This window comes from Strix uralensis, chromosome 2, assembly GCF_047716275.1.
Source record: "Strix uralensis isolate ZFMK-TIS-50842 chromosome 2, bStrUra1, whole genome shotgun sequence".
In the NCBI taxonomy this organism is placed as follows: Eukaryota; Metazoa; Chordata; class Aves; order Strigiformes; family Strigidae; genus Strix; species Strix uralensis.
In genome coordinates, this window is record NC_133973.1 from 20,015,873 (window position 1) to 20,030,991 (window position 15,119).

Below are 15,119 nucleotides of genomic sequence, written 5' to 3' on the forward strand. Positions count from 1 at the left end.
ACGTGCTCAGTGATAAGAGGTATTAATTTAAAAGCATTGCTTTAATTTTCCACTAGCCAAGCCAAGGCATTCCTTTGCTATGTCTATGGCTTTGTCTTCTTTAAACCTTGAACAGTTATTCTCCTATATTTCTGAGCCAAACAAGAATGAGTTCTTTCCCTCCCCTCCCCTCAATGGACATTTTAATTTTTTTTGTGGAAAAACTCTATGCCCATGATGTCAGGGCTTTGCTTCATTTCTTACCTTATTCCCCACAGATTTAAAGTTTGGCAGAGGCCAAGAGTGTGCATGTGGAAGAGTCGGTGGTGCAACATACCATTAGAAACTTCTGAGAACAGCACTGGAAAGATGAGCGCTGACGCAGATGGAGGTTGGAGCAATGTCAGTAGGCGCCAGCAGAGGCTCTGAGCCTTTGCACACAGCTGGTATGAGCAGGTACTTGCTGTAACTGTACTTCCTAGGAAACACAATGGCCACTTGTGAACCAGCTCTTCCCCAGCACAGTGGAAGAAAGCCAAGCAGGGCAGCGTGTTCCCTGTGGCGCAGGAGGGCTAGCTGGGTGGAGCGTGGCGAGGATGGTAAGAAGGCGAGAGGCTGTGAATGTGACCGCGGAGGCTGCGTAGGGTGGGAAGCTTTTCCTCTTGTGACTTCACCTGGATTGCGTGCCAACCTCAGCACACAATGTTATCACTGCAAGCCAGCACACGGTCGGGATGGCTGTGCTCACACAGTCGGGCCCCAGGAGACTTTCTCCAGTCCTTATGGCTTTTGGCTTAGATGGCTCTCACCAGAAACATGCCATCACCCTGTTCCCTGGGTTTGTTTCCAATGGTACCGGGACTGCCTCTGCTCATGGATGACCTGTGCCACCGAGGTGGATATCTAGTTGTGGGGAGTAAAAGTGAAAGGTTTTGTCAGGAACTGAAACAGAGACCTCTGCTCTACCCCACCCCTCTCTGGCAATCTGCGTTGCTCTTGGCTGTTTCCTTATCTAGGGTTTATTGCTGTGCAAAACAGCTGAGTTAATGACTTTAAAAGAACGCTCATTCCCTGCTGCATGAAGACTTTGCTGCTTGGACAGAAATTCTTCCCAAGAAGGCCGATTCCCTTTCTGTAACAAACACAGCTGTTGAAACCATGAATACTCCTGGACAAACACAGTCCTTAGGGGCTCAGACCCAGTCTGGAGCAGTGGTTTCCACGGGTCAGGGATGTGTTGTTTGTGTGCAACCCTCTTTACTTGTGTCACCGTTAAATATCTTGCCTAAAAGGGAGAGTCAGGCCTGGATCATCAGAAGCACTTGGTATTTTCACAGATCTTCTTCCATGGCAGTCTACAGAAGTTTTATCTGCTCTCTAAGGGATGCAAGCTAGATCCTGCCTCCTTCAAGCTTAAGTTGTGAGCTGTCCTTTGGCACATATGGATTGTGCTCTGGCAGTGTCTTTATTGCTTTGTTTTCTGCTGAGCGTTCTTTGCTGTTCTCATTCTGCTTTGCAGTAATTCTGGTCTTCTCGCTTCACATTTGCTTCTTCCATGGTCTTGCCAGTGTCCTTCAAACTGCTTCCCTTAGATGGATAGCAAAGACAGGCGCTATCTTTCCAGGACTGAGGGATGAGACACTCATAGACAGGACCAGCTTTTGAAATTCATGAGCAAGAATTCTCAGGATGATGCTGTACATCGCCACTTGTGACACTGCTTTCTGGGCTACCTCACAGATCATAATTATTTTTGGGAGCTGGACTAGAGATGAGCAGATTTAAGCCCTTAAAATTACATACTAGCAGCCCATGTGTAGATCCAAGATCTCATATGATCAGTACAAAGTGAGAAGACAGTCCTGGGGGGGTACCTTCTTCATTCAAGCTGTCAGGTAGTCATTAAAGCAAGCTGACTTTTGAACCAGAAAATAAACACTCTTTTTCTAATTGGCTGAATTAGGGGTCGTGGAGAACACATAATGGTGAGATTTTGACATGACTGTCATGAAGATTGGAGAAAAAACAGGCAGGAGTGAGGTGCTATATGTACACACCTGGCCTCTACGTGTACATCCAAGGATCATGTTAGCCCTATCAAGCACAGTCTTGCACTGTGAGCTCATGTGCAGCTCCTCAGCTACCCTAAGCTCAGAGTCCTCTGCAGAGTCATGCTTCCCAGGACAGAGTTCCCCATAGCAGAGCTACAGCCGATCTTGTGGGTGTGCAAGACACGACCTTCCTTGTGCTAAAGCAAACCCTTTCTGTGTTTGCCCAGCTCACTGTGCCATCAGGAGTGCTCTAGATCAGCAGTCCCCTTTTTCATGATTCGTCCCTCTCCTGGACTTAGTGACATTTGCAAAACGTTTGATGTTTTCTTCCAGGTTATTGACTAAAAATATCGTGATGCCAAACACCCTCCAGGATCTTGGTACAAACATACTATAAACAAAACAATCACTTCTAGTTCTCAATTGCATTTTGGGACCAGTCTGATAGGTCATTTATAGTCTGTTTAATGACTGCTATCTTATTTTTATGTCAAGCAAGCTCTTTAATCAAATTGCCATGTGATAGAAGGGAAACTGCCTTCCAGGATCTTAAGTATATTGTAGCAGCTTTGTTATATTTAACAACTGTATGTGCAATTTCCTCAGAGTAAAGTATTAACACAGTTCAATGGAGTGAATTTTCTATAAACCCGTGTTGATTGCACCTAGTTATATCTCCCTCCTTTTGTTCCTTGTGTTCTGTGTTAGCCACTTCATTATTTAGTTCAGTACTGAGATCCTATCACAGGTCTGTAGTTACCTGTGAGTAATTACAGTTATGAGATAATTATAAAATAATTATGCCCTTCTACATAGTCTTTACAAACTCCCAGACTATGGGTTTTCTTCTCCTCCTGGACTTACTCACTGCACCGAGAAGTACAGAAAAACAACATAAATAGTGCAGAAACATCCTGTGCAGCTTATTTAAAAAAAAACCAAAAAATTTTCAGTGCAAGGTATCCAGTCCTGCTGACTTAAAATGCCTGATTTTAGTAGGTGGTATTTAATTCCTCTGAGATACTACAAGAATAGACATGTCATCAACAATGTCTTCATCATCTACTTTCTTTTTTCCCAGCAATAGGATAGAAGTATTTATTGATTGCATTTTTCTTGTCTGCATTATTATTGAATAATCTAACATTTCCATCTGATAACAGATCAATACCATGATTAAGACTCATTTTGTTCTTAATTTACTTTTAAAAAAATGGCTTTGTCAGTCTTTTTTCCCCTTTCACTTCCATCATCATTTTTTTATAATTCCTATCTTCTAATTTATATTCAGCTTCTCCTCTCTTACTATTTGTTATATGTGTTTTACTTACTTAAAGCCACCTCCATTTCCATTTAAAATCTGGCTGTGCTTTTTCAATTACACTATTCTTTCTTTACTGGGGAGCTGTGTATTTTTGGTGCCTAGTAAAAATTTTTAAGCAGTTCTCAATGATTATATTTTGTTATTTAAATAATTTTTTGTGTGTTGATTTAGCCCAGAATTCTACTCAGAGCTGGGAAACAGGAGTTTTTAAAGCGTCATGTCTCTCAAAGCATTGCATTACCACTTTAGACCTTCTTCTGCTTTCATATAACAGTGCAGTTAACTGCGGATCAGTAAACCTGCTATCAGTCTCACATTTCTACCATCACTTTACCCATCCGGATGAGCTGTGAAATACAGGTTTTGTTCATTTTGGATTTAAGATTTGCAAAATGAAGAAGCTGTTTAGAACATTTAAAAATCCCCAAGGCTGTTTTTGAGTCAACAACATCAACATGTGTGAAACTAAGCAATAACTTATGTTTATTTTTTCTTTGGTTAGTGCTCGAATAACCAGTGCTCCCATATTCCAGTGCTGCTTGATTATCTGTTGCAGACCCAAGTCATCAATCCAGTTACTAGAACACTGACTCACAAATATTGAATATTGTTAATTAGGAAATTATGATTCAAAATCACAAACAAGTGAGCAGGTAATACTTTTTCTCTTTACCCCACTTCTGCCCACTCAGTCTTAGAGCTGCAGCCAGTGATTTTAACATTCAGTCATACAAACCATCCCAGCATCTTTTCCAATGTCTTATAGCTGTAGTCCCCTGGGCAGGCAAAGCCTTGATGAATACAAAATGGAGAGGGATGCCACAATTGTATACAGCTAAAGAGGATGTATTAGAATGGGCTTGACTTCTGTATTGTGCTTCTGCAAAGGAGGGCACACTTTTGAAAGGAAGAGCCAGGGCTGCAGCAGAATGCACCCAGCACTGGCCAGTGGAGCTGATATGCAGCACTGGGATTAGAAACCCACCAAACCTGTTGCACCCTGTGCCAAAGCAGGGTGGCCAACAGAAATATTAAGAGTTCATGTCCTTGCTCCAGAGCTTCAAGGACTGGAGAGAAACAGGCCATTAAAATACATACCTGTGTTTTGTAGTAACTGCATTCATAATGAAGGTGTTTATCAATCAGACAAGAATGGGGCCTTGTAGCGCAGGACATGTGGAAGAGTAATCGACAGTTGCTACACCAAGGTGAGACTTGCCATAGGAATAGCTGCTGAAAGTTTTGCCAGGTCTAACACAGGACAGGGGATCCCCAAAGAGTCTTAACGCTTCTCTTAAAAGGATTCTGATAATGCTTTAAACCATATTGCTGTTAAGAATATCATATTCACTGAGCAGTAACAGGACTTCAAGGGATTGAAGTTTGCTGGAAATAATGAAGAAAAAAAACCCAACCGGTCTCTCCAGCCCTTCAGCCCTACCACCTATGTTTCCTGGCACGTCTGTACATAGATAATCCCTGTCTCCCTCCACCTGGCTGTTTATTAGTTTGAGGCCAGGTTGTCTCAGGGAATGCTGAAGACCTTTGGATGGATGTTTTATCTATGGACGGGTTATCTTCTTGATCAGGAAAAGACAACGACTGGCTCAACAGCTTCCAAGTTCAATAACCTCCTTTTCTTCTTAATAAATTGCTGAGGCATGAGAGGCTTCCGTTCCTTGCTGGCATCTTTTACACTGTGCCCAAAGAAACAATCGTATCAGGCTCAGGAAGGCAAATGACTGAAAGGGCAGGGAAACAGGAACCGTCCCCACGGATGTCCTCCCCAGAGAGGCTGGGAACGTGCTCTGCTGTGGGAAATGGGAAGCTGAGGTCAGCCAAAGTGCACGGCAGGTACGCACATCTCTCGGGACTGGAAGAACAGATAATGGCCTGTTTTGCTGTCCCCATTGCTCCCCTGTCCTGCTTATGAGCTCTCCCGGGCCACCTCCACACCTCACATGCACAGCGCACCTCCACCGCGTCATTCCTCAGTGTGGAAATGAAGGCAGGGAGATAAAGGTGGAGAGTGGGTGGTGACAACGCTCCTGAGAGCCCTGAGCCTACCACTCAGCAAGGCAGGCCCTGGTGGTGTCAGAAGAGCCCAGAAGAAAGGAGAAAGGTGTAGGGAATGAGCCCCCATCAGAAACTGGAAGGCAACAAACCTCATGGACAGTGAAGTAACAGAGGACGTTTCCAGACATACCCACTTGTTCGGATCTTTCAGACGCTTTGCCCTTTCCAGTTCCTTGTGCCTGAGGATATTAAGAGATTGTACAAAAAGTCTTGATAAAACAAACATACAGAGATCCCCTCAAGAGGCGGAGAGATATTATTAGCCACTCTTTTACTGGCAGGCTTGGAACAATTAATTATTATCAGAAGTATTATCAGGTGCTTGTCACTGCTTTCCCTGGATCCACTTTACATAGTCCAGATTGGCTGTAAGCAATATGTTCCCAAACTGGTCTGATACCTCACAACTCCTGATAGCAGTTAATCCATTTCTTGGAGGAGGATCTCAATAGTAGTGGAAGAGCCATAATCTAGAATATATGCAGAGAGAATTTTGTGTCTATGGACCACCTAAGTATGCAGCATGCCTATATTCTCAGATTTTCTCACTGATGTCCTCCAGCTGCTGTGTTCCACCTCCATGTCAGACCAGGAGGTAGGTTCTAGGCAGAGGACAGAGAAAGGGACAGGTAAGAGGAGGGTATATGGGGACCTAGGAAAGGCATATTGTATACGATGGCTCCATAATGCATGTGCTACTCCTTGCCTGCAAGATCTGGGCCCTTTCCCAGTGCACCTCTTCAGAAATAGCATCTGCACTGGCACGAGAACTTAGAATTTCTAACCAGGACACTGTTGTAAAGATCTGCATTTCTAGAAATAGACTGGTCACGTTTTAAGTGAAATCATGCCAATCCATGAAATCATGTGTCTAAAAGAGTCTTCTTCTCTTCCTAGCCCTGTTTGTGCTGCTGCTGCAGTACCATAGCACCTACCTTTGACACATGAGAGTTCATCGCCTTTGCCTTACACATTCTCTGTAAGTTTGGTGCAGTTTTTCTTATTAACCATGCTGTTATTAAAGGGAGAATCATGTAGGTCAGCTGGTATACATGAGAAATATTTGCTGGAAAAGGGATCCAGATTCAAGTGAAAATACAGATTATGCTAGCAAAAAGAGTGCTTTGTCAACAAAGTGTACACTGACTCTATATGTAAAATCAATGACATAAGTGATCTTTGTCAGTTTAACTCCATCTATTTAACCATTGTTAAATGGTTAAATAAATAGCTATTGTACTATAAAAAAAAAATCATATGCACAATAGATATTACTGCATCACTGCAACTTTCCTGCGTTTGCTTTACCTTAGTTTTATGTCTGCAGAAAAAGTTTAAGAAATGAGGGATGAGAAGAGAAAGGTAGGGTTTAGAAACAACGTTAAGGGGGACACTGTGTCTTCTTTCTCATTCATAGCATCCCTCGGTCTCCCTGGTGCTGTGCAGTGCATGAATGAGAAAACACCGCCCGCTAGTGGTTTAGGCTGCTGGAGCCCGAGAGACTGCTTGGCAGAGGCTGCTCCCTGTTTCTGCTCTGCTGATGCTGCTCCAGCAACGGTACTGGGACAAGGTGGGTGGCTCCCACTCCTCCTGCCCTCAGACGAAATCAGCATCTCTGGAAAAGGTCAGCGCTGAACTGAGCGAGAAGAGAGGTTCTTACTGGAAGTGCCATGGGTGGCTCACACCCTGTTTCTCATGTTTAGTGCCAATGTCCAGATGAAACACTCTAAATAAGCTATGGCATTTAATCTTACAGTTACCACAGTAAGAGAACTAATTGGTTGAAATGTGGTTACGATGAGCAAACACCTCTAAATCCACAGCGTGTTCAGAGTCATCACTGAAGTCAAAGAACAAAGCAGTGACCCTCCCGAAGCTTCCCCGAGGACAGCCCTCCTTGCAGGGCGGTGTGGAGATACCTCCGGTAGCCTGGTGTGAGCTAGCACCAGCATGGGAAGCAGCATAGCACCACTGTGCTTCACACTGCCCCCGCTAATTAGCCCCACTCCAGAGGAGATAATTAACTCAAGTGGAATGCTTTGCTGACAGCCAACCTGCTCCCCGACCTGAGCTGGTATCTCTCTAGCTCAGCATTGCACCGGGTGGTGTAGACAACCCGGGATGTCCAGGCTGAGTTTTTAGGGTTGGTGGCAAGACACCTTTTTTTTTAAAAAAACCCTGAAAATATTTCTCTGAGATTTATCTAGGTCTTTGGCCCTACATAAAACTGTAGAGCCAAAGACCTCAGAAAGCCTCCCTCTCCCCCATGACTGTTTTCCTGCTTATGAGGTAAGATCATCCTTAACAGATGTTTGTTTACCTCTTCATAAAAACCTCCTGTGATTCTACAGCCTCCCCAAGCAGTGTGCTGCAGTGCTTTGCTATTCTTACAGTTGCAAAGTGTTTTTCTAATGTTTAGCTATATCATTTTTATTGCAAATTAAGCTGATTATTTCTTCTTCTACTTCTGGTGAATGTAGAGGACAACTGCTTAGTCTCTCCACCCATTATAACAAATGTTTATGTGCTGGAAGACTGTTATCATGCCTCCCCTCCTGTTGTTCTTTTCCTAGAGAAAACAAACTCAGTTATTTTATCCATTCCTTATAAGTCATGTTTTTTTCCATCTCTTATCATTTTGTTGTTCTGTTTTGGACCCTCTCCAATTTGTCTACATCTCCTGTAAAATGTAGTGCCTGGAACCGGACACACTGTTCCTGCTGAGAGCTCAGCAGTATTGAGTAAATGCACAAAATAATTGCTTCCTTTGCCTTATACACAAAACTCCCCTTAAAGCATCTCAGAATGAGATTTGTCTTTTTCTGCAGAAATCTCACTTAATAGACTCATATTCTGTCTCACCCCAGCTCTTTCTTTGCTGCACTGCTGCCAAAATGTTTACAGTCTAGTTTGGACCAGCATTTTTGGTGTCTGGGCAGTCATCTTTCCTGAACTGTATCTTGGTGCAGTCACCTCTGCAGAGGGCAGCCCAGCTCTCTAGTGTCTCATGTTCCTCTCAAATTCTGATCACCACAGCCCCCCTGCCTTCAGGAGGGACTGCCGCCCCCCAGCCCAGCTGTCATCCTTCTGGTTTTGTCCTCTAGTCTGCTGTCCAAAGCTTGCAAAGAAATACTGAGCAGCCCTGGAGGCAGAACTTCAGGGACATGGTCCTCCCAGCTGGAAAAGTGAAGCCATGATAATTACCCTTGATTATGGTACTTCAACCTGTGTAGCCTCTGCACGGTGACTTTGCTTGCTGCTCTGGGAGCCTGCGATCTAGGTATTTTCTAAATGCTCACTAAAGTCAAGGTATTTTATATCTACCATTTCCTCCTCATCTACCAGGCCCGTTAGTCAAAGAAGGAAATTAGCCTGGTTTGACAGGATTTGTTCTTCAAAATTCCCTGCTGATTGTTTCTTATCACCTTATTGTCCTTTAGCTACTTATAAATTGATTGTTTTATAATTGGTTCCAGTATCTCTCTAGGTATCACAGCTAGGCTGACTGGCCTGTAATTCCCCAGATCCTCTTATAACAGTAATTTTCAGAGAAGAACTGCGTTTAAGTTAAATAGATATTGAAAGGCATTCCACTTTTGCCCTGCTTATCTTTATTCATTGTCTAGTTTTGTTCCATACCTTAAATTAAAAACATGTTTCCCATAAGTATTTATCCTCTACTTGAGGCTCAGCACAATCCAACCCTGCCTTCAACTCTTCTCCTGTGTTCTTGCCCAAACTTTCCTGTTACTTACGTACTTCCCAAATTTCCCTCCTTCTTGATGCTTTTATCTTTCTCTCTTTCTTTTCTTTATGGTTTGTTTGCAGTTCCCTAGCAAAATATATTCCCCAGCAATTTCTATCCCCCAGTGCCTGGAGGGCTCTGAAGAGAGTCCTGGAAAAATCTGAGAGCTCTGCCCTTAAAATGTGGACAGTGACATTTACCACTCTTGTAGGGACATGGCAAGTTCTGCCTAAAGATTTGCCTGGGGCTAGCTACATTTAAATGATTTCTGAGACCAGTAGGTGGCAGAGAGAAAATGAAATCTGGGAGGCTCTGGTCCTAGTGATCAGACCGATAAATCGCTTTGGCCCCAGGATGGACAAAGACACGTGCTACTAGAAAGCAGGTGTCTGCTAAGTTGGGTAGCATCTAGCAAACAAGAGCATTGGGTAAAGCTCCCAGCTTCTTGCAGGGAGGCTGAATATATCTAGTGTTCAGCTTCAGCCATGAGCATAAGGTTTGTGTGTTCAGCAGAAGAACAGGAAGCATGTGCCACTTTCTAGCTAAGCAGATCAGGAGAAGATAACTTTGTTTGAGGGAGAGGTATCGTTATCCAGGGTTGTGCGCTATATAATTGCACAATCTGCTATCATGCATGAACAGAGCTGTTCAATAGCATGGCCCTGCCTTGTCCTGACATCATGTCTGTGTTGGAAATCCGTTTGGAATGAAAAATCCCACATTCCCCAAGTGACCTCGTAGTCTCTGAGCAAAAGGCTGAGTTGCAGTGGAGACTTCACAGTCTCAGTGGTGCCAGAAATGGGAATTCAGTCACCAGCCTCAAAACAGCTAGGGGATGAGAAGTCAGCAATGAAGCAAACTTCTTTCCAAAGAAAATAACATTTTAAAAATGCAGGAGATGTCCATGGTTCTTTGAAGGCAAGAAAAGTCCCCAAGGCAAGAAAAAGTCACTGAGAGTAACAGTGCTACTCTCATTAGCCACCACAATTTCTAGCACTGTATTTTGGAGATGGAAGTACTCAGCAATTCCACAGGTTGCCTAACGAGAGCATAAATGCTGGGCCAGGTACACAGGTTAGAAGTGTTGGCCATTATCAGTCTGGCACTGTCAGTGTTGCAGTTCTTTTGCAGGCTCAGTGAATGTCACATGCTGTGTGTGAGGTCCAGTCTTCTAGACCTCTGGTTTTATGGTCTCTACTTCTTTCTATCGCAGCCATTGCTTTCATATTACAAAGGCAGCTCTGACTTCCCTGATGCCTGAGAGAATCAAGTCCCCTTCTTGCTCTTCTTCTTTGCCCCGTCCACTTCATCCTCATCTCAAACAGCACTCCGCTGTGTAGCCCCCGTATAAGAGAAATTCCTCACTGGCCATCTTCATCTTCATTTAGGCCATTTTCTGTGGCCATTTTCTTCAGGGGGAAGAGGCCCTAGTGAGCTGGAGAAAGTGGCCCAGAGCTCAGTGGTGCCTTTTAAAAAGGCATCCAGTTGAAGGGACTGTGTGGTTTTCCCCAAACCAGAAATGTCCAGCAAACTCAGTGTGCCCCATGTTAAAGGCTCTGCACACTAGTGATAGCAAAGAGTCACCCTGATCGTTCAGATGAAGGGAACATATACCCAGTGATCAGTGACTTGAATATAATTTCTGCATCAGCTGCATCTTGCAAGCTGTTCTGCAACTTGCCAGTGTTTGATATTTGGATAGTGTTTGCAAATGGCAGATAGAAGGTTAATGGGAAATGTCTCTGACAGTAGCTGGATGTAATTTAGAGATGGACTACAGCCATGTAGTTACATACCAGATTTGGGGTTTGGCTCATTATATTAGAGAGATAAGGCCCAGAAAGGGATATGCACATTCAGTCAGAGCTGAGTTTTCCAAAAAGACAGTTTCAGTCTGAAAAGGGATGGGCAGTTTAACATCTGAACCATCTGGCCTCTGTGATGCACCAGCTTGCAGGCACTCTTTAAAGGTATTAGCTGCTGGTGGCATCATTTAGTCTTCCCTCTCATTTAGCCCTCCTTCCCTCAGAGGACAATGAGGGTGGCAGTGATGACCAGTCACTCATCTATTAATCCTAATTTATCTCAGTAGCATATAGCAAAACAAAGCAACAAAGGTATTCCTTACTCTTCTTTACTCCTTTTGTTGATCAAACTGCCTTTTCTTATTCACTTCATGTTCTTGGGACTTGTGCCTTCCCTCTGTGTGTCCTCTCTCCAGGAAGAGTGTTCCCATGCTTTATGTAGCACAGGCTGAAAAATGTCACGTATAGACCTCTACTACTTCTCTATTAAGGGACTGATTTATTAAGGTGTTCAGAATATGACCTTCATTCCAACTGCATGCATAGAGATTGATTTTTCTTTTGTGTCTCCAAACTGGTCCCTCTTGCAAAATATGATTCTTTTCCACCTCTCACTCATTCTTTAGCTCTTTCGAAATCCAGTTTGAAAACCATCATCTCTGCCTCCAGTTGTGCTTTGGACTTTGTGGCTATGCAACTCAGTTTAAAAGCTGTTTGGGAAGACAACTGCTGAAATGAGGCCCTCAACTTAGATGGGCACAAATGCCCAGAAACACTGAAGAGAGGCAAATTTTGTGGGCCTCATATTATAATATTTCATTCAAATGCCAGCTTTTCTAGAGACAGAGCATCTCCCAATGCCATTCTGGGGAATTAAATTCAGTGTTGAGTCTGCATAAAGAGAGAGGAGAGCTACTTGCTGCTTCATCACTTTATGAACCTGGTATCTGTACCATTGCTTAGCAGATCTTGCTTCCAGTAATCCTTTCTTTCTTCCAAGCTGAGCATCAAGAGCACATTCTGAGCAATTCATACAGAAAGACTACAAAAATAACACCTCAGAATAAAGTTACATCCTTTGGCTTATAATCAAAACTCACAGGGCAGTTAGCTGTACTTGTGGATGCACTACTGAGCCTGTGATTTTTCTCTTCTGTGGGCTCTCCAGCATTTTTGCAGATGGCTGGGGGGAGGTGAGTGCGCCTGGGGTAACATTCCTGTTTGCTGGGCTGCTGGAATTCGGCTATGCTCCTTAACAAAACAGTTTATTTTAGGCATTTTTGATGCATGTGCATGTGCACGATGCTTTTGGAGGAAAAACTAAGCAGAACTAAGACACTGAAAGGCGAGGTTGTAAAATTGGTATTTCTCAGCTTTGATTAATATTGACTGATGATCTCATTTTCCCATAGTGCTTCTTTTTCCAGGCAAAAGGTGTTAAAGAGCAGTTCAAAGTATCTGACAATGCCAAATACAGACCCGGTACCTCAGTGACTGCCTGTGCTGGAAATCAGCAATGTGACTTGGCTGTAGGGTAGCTGTAGCTGGATGTAGAGTAACAAATTAATTCAATTAGTTCTGCCACTATCAGAGATGTTGGCACTCCCTTTTTACCTGTCACACCACAACACCTAAAGACTAGTGACTGGGGACACATGCAGAGCTGTGCTGAACCGCAGCAGAATTGCAGAGATGGTTTGGTCCTTGCTTAACTGTGCAAACTCCCATTTATGCATGTATTAGGTTTTCACTGCCTGGCGCCTGTTCCTCTCCCCCCTCTGCTTTTTCATGTTCAGTGGATTCTCCTCTCTGTGCCTCTGCCTCTCTTTCTCTATTTTTTTCTCCCTATTGTTCCCCACGTCACTAACTGTCACTCACTTCATAAAGCCGTCTGGCTCGGAGCTTAAATATTGCAGGGCAACTAAAACCCACCATCAGAGCCAATTCAGTCATATCTGCTCAGTCGTGCGACAAGATTGGGACTTTTAGGGTAGGGAAGAAGAGAGACAAAAGTTCACTCTTCCCTGCAGAGTGCCAAGAGAGGAGGGGGACACATTTCTTCGGTGGAGCCTTTCACAGCGGCAAGTTGCTTGCTCAACGTCCTTAACCTATACAGTCTTTTTTGCTGGTAGTGTGCTCAGGTTGCAACGTTTGGAAGTGCAGGGTGGGGGTTTGCAACAAGCCCATGTGAGTTAAGAACACGAGTCTGTCAACTCTGAGTGGGCTTAGACAGTCTCCTGCTCTTTCCTCATGTCCGGCAATTTAAGGGACAAGGTGACTGCCTAAATTCATCGCTTGCACCTTTTTTGAGACTTGAGGGGCTGACTGCTTACAGGTGAAATCCTAGACATTTGAACTGGCTGTGCCACTCACCTTCAGTCCACCCAAAATTGCTCCTTGCAGTTGAACTGATTGAGCAACCTCCAACCACTTCACTTGCAGAAAATAGGATGGTCATGGCAGAGTTTTGAAAAAACATGACTAGTTTGGAAGTGATCTCAGGAGGAGTTCAGCCAAATGTAGCAAGCTGCAAGTGAGACATTTGATGGAGTTAGACAGGAAACATTTTTCCTTCTCTTGTACAGTGAGTTTTCCGTATGATAAGGTTTATCACATCTAGAATGTCGCTCTTGCGTGCTGCAGTGGAAATGTTCAAATGGTAGCTGTGGATATCAGCGTGACTCACAAAGAAAGAAAGGGATAGAGTTAACTGCAGTGCCTGGGGGACAATGAAGTTTATATTGTGTGTAGTCGTGTTTTTTACAGAGTTGCACATGATTGGTAACTGTTGGGTATACTTTGCTCTGTGAATTTGCAGAAAGAGAATGTTTAAATCAGTTTAGATAATGTATGTAAACAGCATAATCTTCTGCTAGACTTGTTAATGTAAGTGCTGACATTAACACACTCTTTTACACAACTTTAATGACTGAGAAAGTAGCAATTTTCTTCGGTGATTAAATTATATGTTTGCCGCTTACGCATGCAAGGTGTTTGTGCAAGCTGAGGGACTGCGTTCTGTTCTTTGTTTTCTAACATGGGTGTCTGGGGTTAAAATTTTACAAGGTTTGAAGGCAAGGAAAATGAGTCCATCTTGTTTTAGAAAAATGACATCAGAAGGGTTTTTTTGGTTGAAAATTTGTGAAATTCCCCACAGCCATAGAACTCTCAATATTTTGTGTGTTTGTCTATGTGTGAATATGTACACACAGTAGTTGAAACAGACTGGTATGCGTTGGTGTGTCATAACATATGGCATTACAAATATATCCCAGTGGTATCTGAAGGAGGAGGGAAGTTTAGATACTCAGATTTCCATGCTGTTGACTGTACCTTCTTTTTCTCAGCGCTTGTGTATGTGCGTCTGCATTTAGAAAACTATAGATGGAGGTAGTATCTAAGAGATGAACTTCTGGATCCCTGTGAGCAGCTATTTTATGAGTAATGCTACCTGTTTCACTTGTCATGGTCAACGAGTCAGTCTTCCTGGATCACTCTAATATTCTGCATTCTTCAGAGACTTCAGACTGCTGCGATGTGTTAAATCAGCCCATCCCAAACAAGTTTCCTCTTTATTTCCCTCATTCATAGATTTTCCCTTGCCTAAAATTATATAGTGGGAAGTTTAGGATATGCAGGATGAAGTCCTGGGCTAGGAATAATTTCTTATCATGCAAAAATAATGACAGATGTAATGTTTGACTTGCATTCCTTGAAAATGGACCAGTTTCTTAGCTTTCCAAAAGAGCATCTACAGCTGGCTTCCATCTCTGTGTTAGCCTGAGATAGCAGCACTGACATTTTAGAGGGAGAAAATAGTACTTCAGGTCCCAGCTATAGACCTTTGTGTCTTTCTCCAGGTTGGTTCCAATGTCGGTGTGGCAACTGACTTCAGAAGAGGATACTAAGAGTAGCCCCAATAACACCAAATGATGATATTGTATATAATGCATACTATATAGCGAAACTAGTATATATAGTAGTTATTAAGCTTATACAGATTTACTAACATAGTATTGGTGTTGTAATTGCTATTCTTATCTAACAGAGTGTTTTCTAATGTAGAATTAGTATATGCAACCTAGAGAGAATTCAGGTTTGTGTAGGTGAAAGATGGGCACCAATTTGAGATCTGTTTG

At 43.2% G+C, this 15,119-nt stretch overlaps 1 protein-coding gene across 7 annotated transcripts in view; it reads left to right on the forward strand.

Annotated features, from left to right (window-relative positions):
- GJA8 (gap junction protein alpha 8) overlaps positions 1–15,119 on the forward strand; it is a 46,264-nt gene that overhangs the window by 21,456 nt on the left and 9,689 nt on the right. For 3 of the 7 annotated variants that reach the window (XM_074857669.1, XM_074857687.1, XM_074857679.1), the window contains exons 4-5: positions 6,328–6,409; positions 6,848–7,000. The exons of 1 other annotated variant lie outside the window; for it this stretch is intronic. The gene's annotated coding sequence lies outside the window, so the exon portion shown is untranslated. Of the gene's footprint in view, positions 1–388; positions 436–5,683; positions 6,026–6,327; positions 6,410–6,847; positions 7,055–15,119 lie in introns of those variants that run through there. 3 more of the 7 variants (XM_074857701.1, XM_074857710.1, XM_074857692.1) reach the window with 3 other exon arrangements.